The sequence below is a fragment of the Haliotis rufescens genome, unplaced genomic scaffold (genome assembly GCF_023055435.1).
Source record: "Haliotis rufescens isolate VD_foot unplaced genomic scaffold, xgHalRufe1.0.p SCAF_4, whole genome shotgun sequence".
In the NCBI taxonomy this organism is placed as follows: domain Eukaryota; kingdom Metazoa; phylum Mollusca; class Gastropoda; order Lepetellida; family Haliotidae; genus Haliotis; species Haliotis rufescens.
In genome coordinates, this window is record NW_025964112.1 from 11,489,863 (window position 1) to 11,503,319 (window position 13,457).

The 13,457-nt window shown below is 40.0% G+C and overlaps 1 protein-coding gene across 5 annotated transcripts in view; it reads right to left on the bottom strand.

The window, feature by feature from the left end:
* LOC124112300 (electroneutral sodium bicarbonate exchanger 1-like) overlaps nucleotides 1-13,457 on the bottom strand; it is a 57,240-nt gene that overhangs the window by 32,935 nt on the left and 10,848 nt on the right. Inside the window, exon 1 of one of the 5 annotated variants that reach the window (XM_048381742.1) lies at nucleotides 8,320-8,464. The exons of the other annotated variants lie outside the window; for them this stretch is intronic. The gene's annotated coding sequence lies outside the window, so the exon portion shown is untranslated. Of the gene's footprint in view, nucleotides 1-8,319; nucleotides 8,465-13,457 lie in introns of those variants that run through there. 5 annotated transcript variants of the gene reach the window in all.

Sequence of the window (13,457 nt, forward strand, 5' to 3'; positions counted from 1 at the left end):
GCCGGACTAACGAGTCTATAAATAGTTCAATCAACACCACGTAACGAACTAGAAATCCGGTTTGTAAACAACATGGCGACTGTCGTGCAGATTTCAGTCGACTGCAGGATTTGCAAAGCCTGAATACCGCCATCTGGGCGTCGACAGATAGTTTGCAAATCTTTCCAAGTTTTTAATCAAGGTGCTCAAGTGATTTGAAACTATTACAATCTAGACTGATCAAAACCACTACTACTACTACAGCTACTGGTTCTGCTACCACTACACTGTACATACTGCAGCTGCGGCTACTACTACTACTACACTGCTGGTACCAACACTAATACTGCCACCACCACCACCACTACTACTCTAGCTGCTGCTACTACAACCACTAAGTACTACTACTACTACTACTACTACTACAATCACTACTATTACTACCAACACCAGACCCGTGAAGATTCCGGGGTAGAATAGGTCTTCAGCGACCCATACTTGCCGTAAAAGGCGACTATGCTTGTTGTAAAAGGCGACTAACGGGATCGGGTGGTCAGGCTCGCTGACTTGGTTGATACATGTCATAGATTCCAAATGCGTGAATCGATGCTCATGATATTAATCACTGGATTGTCTGGTCCAGACTCGACGTCATATAGCTGGAATATTGCTGAGTGCGACGTTAAACAACAAACCAACCAACCAACCAACTACCAACATCATCACTACTATTACTACTACATCACCACCACTACTGCTGCTGGATAGTTTAATATCTGTGTTACCCATGTTACAAGGCACTTCTGCTGCTAGAAGCAACAGGTGATTCTCAAATGTCACATCATTGACATCAACACGATGACCCCAGAACGCACCAGGTTGCCTTTGTCTCTGTCGCAAGTTAATATTTGAAGTAAATAATATATCCCCGATCCACCTTTCTCAGACATATTCACATGTATTATTCATCGCAAGGACCGGAACAAAATACCTCCCCGTGAGTCAGCGATGTCAGGAGCAGACGACTTCCGTTATCTGAAGGAAATCGTCTGACGAGTTAAAAAAGGTAATTCCGTCACTCTGTCAACATTTTAAAGCAGGAATCTGACGCGTAACAAACTTGTTGTACCAGTCTTTCTAAAACAAGAACGACGTTGTCTTGACTCTAATGTGACTCTTCGTCTGTATCTTGCCAACTGAAATCAACTGACAGTTACATGTCTCTTTATACAGCAACTGAATATATATAAGCCGAATTTGGCATAATTAATTTTCAACAGAATATCTAGTTTCATTATAATACGTTATGTTGAAGCGTTGTGCTTTTATGATCACAAAATCGATTTTGAAATGTTATTTGTATATTGGGGTTGAAATACATGACTTTTGTATAATTGTGGTCGATAAAAAAACGTTTTGTGAGTACTAGACATGTATTTAAATACAAGACAAGTCAGAACACACATATATATAAGGAGTTTTTCAAAAAGGAACATATTATAGACTATGCAACATACCTAGACACACTCATTTCAACATGCCTTCACAAACATCTTGAGGAACAATTATCTCACATTAATGATAGTGAGTGAGTGTGGTTTTACGACGTTTTAAGCAACATTTCAGCAATATCACGAATTTCACACATGGTACCCTTGTGGGGAATCCAACCTTTGGCTTGACGAACCAACGCGTTAACCACCAGGCTACCCAACCGCTCCGACGTAAGAAAATAACCAACAAGCTACGAGGAATTAAAGAGATGTCGTCCTTGGTGTATGGGAACTTTGAAATATCCGTCACAGTGATTTCATCGAAATCGTTTTTGTTGTGAAGTTGTTACGTCATGAACACTGAATGACATAAAATACGCAACGGCAACGCCTGGGAATAACCAGTCTCCGGAACAGATTCCAAACGCGTAAAAGGCAAAATAGCAGTGAAAATTATATGAATGGATCACTGATAATCAGTGATGACACCAGGTGTTCCAAGGTGAGCATGTCCTGCTCTACCGGTAGCACCCGCCACTTGTACCCATTGCATAAAAAATAAGTGTTCACTGCGTCATAGTTTTGTCAACGTCATATTGCTTCAAACTGCCAATCGGATTTGAGAATGGCAACAGCAAACATGTGCGAGTATCAGAAGGTTAAATTCTCGACTTGCAACCCAAGGGCAACATTGCAACGATAAATTGTCGAGTCACTGCGAGTGTTACAATTGACTAATCTTGGTATTACGCAGCATGTCAACCGTTCTTGTCACGGTACTGATTTCACGATCAAGAAGAGTGTGCGGACGTAGATGTATCCTGTTTGATTACGACCTCATCCTAGTACTATGTACACAGAGCTTTCAGTCATGTGGTAAACATATCAGTACGTATGACCTCCTCATGAGGAAGGGGCCAAGCAGGTATTCCAACACAACAGAACCAGTATGGTTGTTTCTCTGATCACTGTCAGAGATAACCTCGTCCTACAGTAATTGTGCACCCAGTACTTTCTCGGGGAATAACAAACTACTGACATTCTCCGACAAGGACAACTATACTACTGATACAACGAATACGGGTAAAACGAATACTCGTATTAACGGGGTATATTCCCGGGTTATAACAAACTGCCGATATTCTCTCACAAGGATAACTAAACTACTGATACAACGAATACGGGTAAACCGAATACTCGTATTAACGGGGTATATTCTCGGGTTAAAACAAACTACCGACATTCTCTCACAAGGATATCTAAACTACTGATATAACGAATACGGGTAAACCGAATACTATGAACAGAGACAATTATTATCGACGAGGAGTGGTAATTCAAATTAGTTCCGGAAAAAGGGTTTTCGTTTGTCTGTTGTTTGATGCCGCACTCTGTATTATTCCAGCTAAATAACGGTCGGACTAGACCAGATAATCCAAAGACTGACATCATAAGCATCGCGGTAAAGACATACGGTAAAGTCTAATTCAATCAAAAGTAAAGTAAAACCAGTTCAATTTATCAGAGTTGACGAGAAAATCTCAATTAAATGAAGATGGCTTACCCAGCATGCAACGATATCCTCTTACTTAGAACGTCGCTGAAATAATGCCGATGTGACGTGAAATGTTAACTCACTCACTCACTCATACACAGAACCGACTGAAGCTACACAACTTTCCAGTGTACGGTCCAACACCACCATTGCTTGACACTTTTATTGACTGAGCTACAGTCAAGAGATGGTATATCAAACTAACGTTTGAGTTTATGGTCTATTATAGTACTTTTATGCCTTTAATGATGAGGCTTTGAAACTGCCCGGGTAATATATATAAAGTAGGATCTCGAGACCTACTTGATTCAGTTTGGTGTATATGCGCAGTTGTCTATACTGATATGTAAAACTAGTTTCCCACGATTATAATTTGCTCAACTGATTATAATCCTTGGTTTGTCAACACCGTATCGGCGCTCGTAGGTTTCATCAAAGTGGTAAATTTATTCGATGAGGGTCACTTGGGATTTCTCCCACGCTGACATGCCGTGATATAAATGAATTACTGTCGTTTAAATATGATTGTCGTAAGAGGCGACAAACGAGATCGGGTGGTCAGGCTCGCTGATGCATGTCATCGTATCCCAATTGCGTAGATTGATGCTCATGATGTCCATCACTGGATTGTCTGGTGATTATTTACAGACCGCCGTCATAGAGTTGGAATAATGCTTAGTGCGGCGTTAAACAATCAAACAAACAAACTGTAATTTTAATTAACTCACTCATTCACTAAAAACTAAAACAAAAAATAAAAACAAAATTACCGTTGTTCTCCATGCTCGATCAATACTTTTTTATTTCAGTTGTCGTTACTATGTCCCCAAAAGAAACTTTACGGTAATACGAATCATACATAATTCCGTTAAACCGAATGAAGTTGCTTTGATTTTCAACCCTTTAAAGACATTTGCGAAATATAACATAGGAAATCGGAGGAATTCGACATGATAAAACATTTGGCTTATAGTGCTTTTCAAGCTGTCGGCCCGAAACAGACACCCCCCAAATTAGGCCAAGTCCCCGAACGTCGACACAAACGGTATAGGTCTGAGGCTGAGAATAACAAACAATTAATCCGGGCAAAGCGCAAGTTAGACGAGACTGAATTAAAGTATTTTTGTTCCAACTGACTCTTGGTTTAGGTTCATTGATTGTGATAACTGATAATGGTTTATATAAAATTTGAATATAATTTTTGTATATGAAATATATATAGATTCTGGTAGAAAACAACTTATCGTAGCACCTCTGGATTTTCACTTGACACGGTCTAACGGACTAGGGGCCGAGTCTAGCCTGCTTTCAACACTTGAAAAGGTTTTGATATTTATGAACGTTCTGCATGTCTCAAGGCAATTTCTCGACATGGCATTAAGGGGCACTTAAACATATAAAACGCATATCAACCTGTCCCGCACCACGTGACAAGACTTTTCGTCAACGCCGAGAGAGCCACTCTTCACACATTGTATCAGTAGAAGCGAACCTGTTCCCGTATGAACTTCGAATTGTTTACAAAAAGCTGTTTTAACGGTATGGTTTAATTTATCGGCTCGTCCACTCGACCAGATTCAAGCTGTCTGAAAAGTAGCGGGGCAGGACTCGAAGACTGACGTGCAGTGACTTCAGGTGTAGAAAAATTCAACATGGCTGCCATAAATCGTCTTTGTCTGTTTGTTTCATGACCTCCCCTCCCTTTAGAGGGCGTTTTGTGTGTTACGAAGACTGGGTCAGTTACCCCTGTCATATTTTACAGAAATGTCATTGTACGGAATAATCGTGTCCTGAACGTGGAACAGGCAGAATACAAGATTGAACTTGACAGTTTCGATTTAAATACACTGTTGTACAAAGAAAGTATGTATCATCGATTTTCGACTTAAAGTAATTATTCCTCACCATCACTACTTTAAGTTTGAAATCTATTCATAAATAGTCTATGTATAAATACATGCTCTCGTTTGAAGTACTGAAGTGTGGCTATAATAAGTGTGGTAATTTTCAAAGCAGTAAGATTATAAAAAATATAGATTATTAGATGACAGTAAGATCACAACAGATAATAGAATTAGTAGATAACAGTGAGTGAGTAAGTGAGAGAGTTGGGTTCAACGCCGCTTTGAACATTATTATTATTATATATATATTCGGGATGCGGCGAAAACTACATCGGTGAAACCGGCATGGAATTAAAAGATAGAGTCACTGTACACAAACAGCAGATTAGAGACCCTAATGTTCGATGCTTAGGTGTCAGCAAACACATTGATGATTGCGGAAACGGGAAATTTACTATTTTTCCGTTTTATAAATTGTATACAAGTAACAAGCAGCTGAGACTGGAAAAAGAACAAATGTTTATCCAATTGATGAAACCAAAGTTGAACTCTAGAATGTATTAATAGATTTGTCATTTCAATCGTAAATGTTGCACTGTTACTTTACAAATACTGTATATTTAATTCAAAAGTCTCCCTACAATTGTTAAATTACTTGGTGTCGTCGCTGGAGTGTGTAAATACATTGTGACGTCACAGTTGTAATTTATGACGTCATCATAAGTATGACGTCATTATATGTCATTGTCAGTTACACTGAAGAGCTGTCATGAGACAGCGAAAGTACTATGTATGAAACTGATATAAAGAAGATGATGGACTAACGTGGACTTTATTATTTTATTATATATTACATGTACACCGAGTGAACATTTACCTCATTTTTGTATATATATATATATATATATATATATATATATATATATATATATATATCTGGAGTGTCAGCTTAATGTGGGGGGGTAGCCCGAAGTGATGCAGGTCTCGTAAAACCCACGTACACGGTCCTGACAAACCTTGAAACATAATCGGGGCGAACTGGGATTCGAACCCACAGTCATGATTTCTGGCGAGCCCAAGGGACGCAACTCTGCACGACTGGGGCACCCCAGATAAAAAAGTTACAAAGAGATAATAGAAAGTTGTTAGAAATATGCTGGTATAGATACTTGAAAAAGTTAGGTGATACTGAGATTCTTGCAGACAACAGAAAGATAAAAGAACAATAACATAGATTATGACAGTTATCAACCAACATCTTTCTGTAATAATCTTAGAATATAACAGAAAGATGTTGGTTGATAACAGTAATAGGCTAGCAGATGATAAATAGAAAGGTTTTCTAGAGTAGAAACATTTAAGTAGATAAAAGTAAGATGATAGAATCTAGAAAATAACGGTAACTTGCTCGTAGATACTTGAAATATGCTCGTACATACCAGAAATATTCTTGTGGGTAATAGAAAGATCCTGAACATATAAAAGATGCTTGATTCTTTAAAATAACAGAAATATGAAAGTATACAACGAGACGATCCTAGCAAAAAAACATAAATATTCAAGTAGATAATAGAAAGAAGCAAGTAGATACGAGTAAGAAGCTGGTAGATAAAGCAAAGACGCTAGTAGATAATAGACATATGCTGTTGATAACAGAAAGATTCTAGTAATTTATAGATACTAGGAGATAACAGAAAGATTCTAGTAATTTATAGATACTAGGAGATAACAAAAAGATTCTAGTAATTTATAGATACTAGGAGATAACAGAAAGATTCTAGTAATTTATAGATACTAGGAGATAACAGAAAGATTCTAGTAATTTATAGATACTAGGAGATAACAGAAAGATTCTAGTAATTTATAGATACTAGGAGATAACAGAAAGATTCTAGTAATTTATAGATATTAGGAGACAACAGAAAGATTCTAGTAATTTATAGATACTAGGAGATAACAGAAAGATTCTAGTAATTTATAGATACTAGGAAATAACAAAAAGATTCTAGTAATTTATAGATACTAGGAGATAACAGAAAGATTCTAGTAATTTATAGATACTAGGAGACAACAGAAAGATTCTAGTAATTTATAGATACTAGGAGATAACAGAAAGATGTTAATAGATATGTGAAACATGCCCAATGCACAGAGAGAAACTTAAATAGAAGAAATACTGCTAATTATAATACATTATGGCGAGAAACATTTAATTAGAAGACAAAAACATGATACATAACAGACACCTGTCAGAGCCATATTAGATTGAAAGGGGAAGTAACTAAGTAATCTAGTTGTTCTTTCCGGCAGTGTACACATTATTCAATGACGTGGGAGCCAGCATGTCTGCCACGTGCAGTAGAACCTGGGAACAGTGTCTGTGTGCTGAATGCTGCTTTCATTTGTCGAGCAAACACGCCCACGTAATGGAAATACACACCATATGCCAGTGTTTATATATATCAAGTAAATCGTTATTTCCAGACAAGATACAACTTCCTCGGTAGTCTCAACAAACAGTCGACCTCACTGCGTGTATAGACGTCTCCTCTCGTGCATATATGTTCGCATATTCACATCACTTCTTCTGTATCGAAACTATTGATCTATTTCTTTGTTGTGTTGTTGTTTTTATTAACATTTAGAGTTTTGATAAACTCTTTCGTTTAGTGGGGCTGTGGGGTAGACTTGTGGTTAAGGTGTTCGCTCGTCACGCCGAAGACCCGGGTTCGAATCCCAAAATGAGTACAATGAGTGTAGCCCTACCCCGTGATATTGCTGAAATATTGCTAAAAGCAGCGTAAAAACACACTCACTAACTCTTTCGTTTAGTAGTAACGTTTTTGATACACTTAATCGTTGCCTTGGAGATTCCATCCATACTACTACTCCTGAGAGTGAGTGAGTGAATATAGACTTTGTCACGGCGGCCTGATAACAATCGATTCTGACCACACAAACCAGTGACTGAAAGCATAAGAAACAATTTCCGCTATCGGGGTACGATGACAACTAATCCACATTGCCTAACCACCCGATCCTCAGGTAAGTGTCTCTCCCATGATGAACTTGACACCTAAGGGTTTGAGAAATATCACCATGAGAAGAATCAAACACGGGTTTTAGGCGCGACAAACAACGCTTCAACCACTAGGCTGCATTATAAGATTCGCAACATCATGGACGGTTGTGAACGTAATGGACCGCTCCAGTTCATAAGCGGTTTCATAACGCGTATTCCGTTAACAGGCTTTATACAATATCCATAGATCGTGCCGTTACCTTGATCGTTGGGATAGAAACACATTGCGGTAACACGACAAGCGTATGACCGGAGAACTCCACGGCACATCTCCTGACACTTATTATTGTCCGGTACTGTACAGACAGTCACGCATGCTGTTGAATATTACCATATAAATGATCAGGTGATAGATGCAGTAATTACCTGTTTTACTGGACACAGCGTCCGCGAATAAATCACACAACATATAGTATGTTTCCTCACTTGGCACATGTCGTCACAGACCCTGCTTCAAGGACGACTCCCTTAACGTGATCGTGAACAAAGATGTTGGAATTACAACTGCACCATTCCACAGCGCAACACAGACACCGAATGGTGTGCGGCAAGGAGGCAGCATTAGGCATGCCGCTTCTGGACTTTGTGGCCGAAACAGGATTGTCCCGGAAACCTTCCCAATAATAACACACACGATCTATAGGCGTGCGTCTATTTCTCCTTCAAACCTCACCACATGTGGTCTTGGGCGGGAGATGGTCTATTTATAAGTATTATTGACAGTGTTAGGTTTAACGCACTCATCGTAGTCATTTATTGAAACTATATGTTCAATTAATGTGATTAGTAGGAAATATTTGCTGGAAATACTACATGGTCTTGGCAAAGTTCCAGATACTTATGGAGCTTGTATATGTTGTTGCATGTATTTTTATAATGTAAAAAATAATTACTGTTGTATGCAAATTGTTTGGGGCATTATATATTAATATCGTTTTATCTCTCTTTAAACGATGCTCTGTTTTTTTACGCAGGTTTACGTATTAAATTGTCTATAATGTATCATTTCTAAACTTTGGACTGTACATGCGTCACGTAGTCTCTTATAGGCTAACTCGAAATATTGTTCGTAAGTACCAGTTTGAGGCACTTTCTACAGCGATAAATGATTTTGTAAAGGGGAAATGATTCATGCATTTAGCTTACATGTTAAATGTCATAGGTGTTTCGAAAATCAGACCCAGTTGGTGCCAAAACTAAATATTTGTTTTATTGCTCTCTTGTCAGTAGGAATGGTGCCTTCTTTCTCTGTGTTGTGTACTGTTATTTTATGACATAGAAACACTTTTATACTTAGCCAAACAAATAGCATAAGTTTTATTAACCTGTAATGTCTATTCATTTGTAATGCCCCATGGACTGACCATAGGATCTCTGAAATAGGTTTCCCCTAAGTGGGTGAGTGAGTGAGTGAGTGAGTTTGGTTTAAACGCCGCATTGAACAGTATTCCAGTTATATCGCGGCGTCTCAGCTTAATGTGGGAGGGAAGCCCGAAGTGATGCAGGTCTCAGACGTTTACCACTTCGGCGAAACACACGAGCAGTGGTATGGTACTGACAAACCTAGAAACATAATCGGGGCGAACCGGGATTCGAACCCACAATCATAGGTTTCTGGCGTGCCCAAGGAACGCAACTCTGCACAGCGAATCGCGGCGCCTTAGACGCCTTAGATGCCTTAGACGCCTTAGACGTGCCCCTCGGTTTCCCCTGAAGACGTGTAACCTGACTGACAGTGTCATTGTAACCTGAGACCCGTGAAGATCAGGTTTAGAATTGGTCTTCACCAACCCATGCCTGTCGTAAGAGTCGACTAACGGGATCAGGGGGTCAGGCTCACAGAGTTGATTGATGCATGCCATCGTATCCCAAGTGCGTAGATCGACGCTCATGATGCCAATCACTGGAAAGTCTGGTGAAGACTCGAATTATTTAAAGACCGCCGTCATATAGCTGGAATGTTGCTGGGTGCGGCCTTAAACAACAAACAAAACATTGTAACATGACGCGAACCGTTGCTCATGCTATCTACCATTGGTTCTGTCAAAGACTCGATAATTTACCGCCCTGATATTCGACGTAATAGGCGCCCAGGGCTCTCTCAAAATTAGAAATAGGGAGAGCTTATTAGAATATTATTTTGGTGAAGAAAAAAAAAACAGATTTGAAAAATCGTAAATATTGTGGTTTATGCTGACAGCCTGAAATGTTTACATACGACAGATATTTTTTTCCAGAATTTAATTGCCCATAATTAAGGGTGCATAAAACACACGAGTGCGCATTATACACGAATAAATAAGTCTTGTGTACATTGTATAATTTGAAGGGGTGCTAATTGGGATTCTGCACTAGCTAATATATTAGCAAATATCGCCATGGGCGCTTATTACGTCAAATACGGTAGCTGGAATATCGCTGAAGACATCGCTACCTGATCTCAAAATGTATGAACAATTAAACATGTATGCCAGTACACTATATCGATCTAACCAGGTAAAAAGTGACAGGTGACATGTGGGACGACTGACCTAGTAGACACGACATCGGGGACTACGGGCGAGTCTACGAGGCGACAAACAGTCCAGATGTTGCACACAATATTTTCAGAAAGCATAAAAACGTAACTCGAGCTCTTGAACAAAATTAACCCAGTAACGTGGAACATTAAAGCCAGCCAAGCATATTCTGTAGATAGCGCATAGGATACCGTATAGCGGTGTTAAGCCTAGTCAGTATGTCATTTCGACCCCAGGCATCAGTGGAATATCGTCATCATCACTATCATGCTGCTGTTACCATTGTATATGTTATCATAATTAGTTACCGGAAGAACCGCGTTCGATTCCCGACATGGATACAACGTGTAAAGCCCTTGTCTGTCGCCCCCCCCCCCCCCCCCCCCCCCACCCTTAACACCCCCCGCCGTGATTTTGCCGGAATAATGCAAAAAGCGGCGTAAAATCATATTCACTCACTCACCATTATTATTATTTAATTTATTATTATTATTATTATTATTATCAGTGCATCATTATAGCATTATCTCTGTACTTATGATGATGATTTATACAATTGTTATTGTACCATGATAGTTCCATTCGTATAAAAAAGCGGCGTAAAACCATACTCACCTATTCGTATTGGCATTATGATTTGTGTATGTGTGCTTATCGGAATGTATACAGTATATATGATAATTTTACAGTGATCTTTCATTCGTATCAACCGTATGCATATATTAGTGCATATACATTGCTTCTGGTAGAATTTAGAACCATGTGATTATTATTTACTATCAACTACTAACGCATCAGGAACACAGAGCCGTGAATGACGAGGAATAACAAGATGCAATGCGGGCGCCAGTACTCGTCCGTTCACCCCTCATCCACACCGGTAGTGCAAGACTGTGGTCCAGAATCCCACCCTTCAACCATATAACTTTCCACGCCTTAACTGTTCCCGTCTTCCCAACACGTGGGCAGCGATCTCACGGAGTCGGGAATCTGATCCAACGTGATAGCAAAGTAGCCAAACAGGCTCTTGCCAGGAATCAGTTGATATGTCCTAGCGGAAGGACACTCGGTGCTTGTTTCCGAATAGTACAAGAATCCTGTCTACCGTGATTGTAGCGGTGTGTTCCGAATGTTATCAAACCGTATGATGTTATATTGTAAACAAGCATTTATCTTATTGATCACCGAACACCTGATCGGTGTATTGCTTGGATATTACTAAAAATTATAACACCAGTCTGATTCGGTCCGACTCAATCCACCTTGATGTTAGCATTCTTGTAGGTGGTGATTCGCTCTCACGTGACCCGAATGGAAGCATTTCATTGGTTGACTCCAAGCAATAGTCCACATTCCAGTTGATGATTCGCCAGCTTATAACATTCAACAGGTGTGTTGGACGTCTACCGTGAGATCAGACATTCACTGATTTCCGAATGCAATCTTGACATTCGGGAATGAGAAAGTGCACCACCAATACATTAGAAATAATCCTTAATGAGAGATAACACATATTAATAGTTAAATATTGAAATATTGTTTCGATTTGAAACAGATGGATCCGAACAGATGTCAGTAGTCAATAGAATTTGGTTCAGCGGTCAACGAACCCGAAATTCGCATTAAAACCAAAGGCAGATCCAGCATTTTTTCCCAAATATCAAAAGTCACCCTTCAGATAATGTTACAACCTTCAACAAACTACAAAACAAATGGGGGGGGGGGGGGGGGGGGGGGGGGGGGGGGGGGGGGGTGGGGGGTGGGTGGAGGAACTGGTTTTACGCCGCAGTAAGTAATGGACTTCACATATTTTTGGGACTTCGTAGAGACAACCATTCCCTTTAACCACTAGGTCTTATTACATACATTATTCATATGGAAATAAAAAAAAAGACATTCGGCTGGAACTCGATATCAGGGCAACAATTCTCGAATTCTTGTTTCAATTTATCATTTTTCCTGAGATTCGATTTTCAAGGGTTCGCGTTATCAGTCACAACTTGCCGACATTACATTCTCAGCGGGCCGTGTTGAAGTTGTGAATGGCTCACGAAATCTGACCTCTTAAGGTCAACAGCTATTGAAATGGATGAATGGTTTTCTAATGTTAATGAGACCTCTATCTGCCTGTCCTAGACTACATACTTGTGTGTGATCACCATTCGATAAGCTATGGATCGGGACCCATATACCTGATCATTTATCACTGGAAAAACAAACAGTGTAAAACTGTAGACATGAGCCGACAACTTTCATGATTGATATTGCTCGTTGGGGTTTTGATACGGTCCCCCCGATTTGTCTTTGGAATGGCCTATGACGTAGAGAATTTCTCGCATTATGAATATATGTTAGCAAGATGTGAATGGGCCACAGAGGGAGAAAAGATCTCGACCGACGTCTTTATCCAAGAGGAAAGCACATAAAGATACATAAAGGACGATGACAGTTTCTATTGACAATGGCAAGAGTAGTCCGCATGTGTAGCGGTGGATGGGATGATGTTATAGAGGATAGGAGTTGGGGTAGGAGGATGTGTGTGTGTGTGTGTGTGTGTGTGTGCGTGCGTGCGTGCGCGTGCGTGTGCGCGTGCGTGCGTGTGTGTGTGTGCGCGTGCGTGTGTGTGTGTGTGTGTGTGTGTGCGCGCGCGTTACATTGCGCTCTGTGATTGAAGGTCCGCTGGGGCGGGCCACTATCCTAGATAGAGAAAAAGACAAGATCGTAAAGAAAAGGCAAAAAAGGACAGACCAATTTGAAAGAAGAGAGTGACAGAATACAGAACGAACACAACACACAATACAACGGAGACGGAAGAACACACAGTGACCTCGAGACATCTCCCACGAAATACGACCCCTACCAATCCCATGCCGAAGTTCATCAAGAAGCCTAAATAACGACAGGTACAGGCGACATGCACACAGCACAGTGTTAGACAGACAAAGGGGCCTTGGATGAGAGGAGAATCATACACACGGACGGGCT